We start from the raw sequence: 1,722 nt of genomic DNA, 5'->3' as shown, positions 1-1,722 counted from the left end.
CTTTGCAGAAGGGAGAGTGGATTAAAAGGTCTGTCTTTGGTTTATAATGGGAAAAGAATAGTTAGAATGTTTGTCAGGCCAGGGGTGTTGGTGATAGCCACTCAAACCATGTTAGCTACTGTAGTATTGTGTTTTGGTTGTCTTTGTTTTACTTTGAAGTAGTTCAAGTAGGTAGCTGCATCAGCATGCTGAAAAGAGAAGACAGGAAACACAACGTTTCGGCTGTGGAGCCTTCTTCAGGTGTGTCCCGAAGTTTCTTCTCTTTTCAGCATGGGATAAACCTTTTACTTGTTCCTTTGTTTTACTTTGTTCTTTAACCTTTAGGAAGCCACAGAATTCTGATATATCTCAACATCAGAGGCACACTCAGCACACTGCCAGTCAAGCGTGGGCAACAGCATGTTTATGTCATTTGCAGGCTGTGGCAGGTTGGTTCCCAAACAGCAGGATTGGCTGGGCTTTAATCATCCAGGGTATCCCTGTCCTGCTGTGCAGATGGGGCATCTGCAAACTGCCAGGTGCCAATAAGGCTGCATTTCTCCTGCAGGTGCTGTGCTTTAGCCACAGTGGGATGCAGGAGGTGAAGCAGAAGACAGTTCTGATAAGAAGGAATGCCTGCCTTCCACGCTGGATCAAGAACTGATGTGCTGAGATAAATGAATGTTGAATTTTATTTGGAGAAATACCAAATCTTAAGGCAAGAGGTAAGTAGTATTAAGAAAGTTTTGTTCAGTCACAAAAGGGATATAATATAATTTTTACTTTGCAAACCATCATAGCCACACAACGTTGTTATTTCCAACAAAGAGTCTGCAATATTCTTTTAAACCATTGAGTAACCCAGTCCTAGGAATTGTACTGACAATTTCAAACCTATTTACATGTTAATTCCAATGTTAATCCTGAATGTAAATTCTTTTTCATTCCATAGACTGGATGGTATTATGTTTGTATGTTATGCAGACATTCAGCTCTCCCACAGAAAAATGCTAACAAAGTCTGCCAATACAAAAATTTCCAACTTTGAAAATTTTGTTTCACCTTGGAAAAGGTCAATCTTCAATCTCTTTGTTTTTCAGTTCATGGTGTGGAATAAAAATACAGATAGTTTTATAGGCTTTGAAGTTGGTTGCAGTTTACCTCAGTATTGTAAATAAATTATTTTTTTTTGTTTTCAGAACCTGTGAAATCTGTTATAACACTAACATATTAAAGTTTATTTATTATTCTTTTGTCCAGTTAAATCCCCTTAGTGCAAATATCTAATGCCTTTGAACAATTTATTGAGGAATCCTGAAAGACGTTTCTATGATATTTTTATTTTTCCCACTTTCGTATTTCTTACAGTACAAACATTTCTTTATGGACTACACAATAGGTAAGAAGTAGATAGATACTGAAATACTTTAAGAAACATATACCACAGCGTTGCATCTACACGGGATCATCAAGGTGGTGATTAGGGTGTTTGTGATTTTTTAGTATACTTATTAATTAAATTGACTTTTCTAAAATAAGTTTTCATTTCAGGAACAATGTGTTCATATAGATTAACAAAATCACTTTGCCTCTCTGTGCATAAAGCTTGACTTCCTGTCTGCCAGTGTGCTGAAAAAAACACTTACAGTGGATGCTTGGGTAACATTCTGCAGAATCCAGAAAGCACTGGATGTAGATGCTTTAGTGTTGTTTTACAGTACAGTAAAACAGTACAGAAAATAC

The sequence above is a fragment of the Atractosteus spatula genome, chromosome 15 (assembly GCF_055471065.1).
Source record: "Atractosteus spatula isolate fAtrSpa1 chromosome 15, fAtrSpa1.hap1, whole genome shotgun sequence".
In the NCBI taxonomy this organism is placed as follows: Eukaryota; Metazoa; Chordata; class Actinopteri; order Semionotiformes; family Lepisosteidae; genus Atractosteus; species Atractosteus spatula.
The sequence above is the reverse complement of the archived record's forward strand: the minus strand, read 5'-3'. Positions refer to the sequence as shown.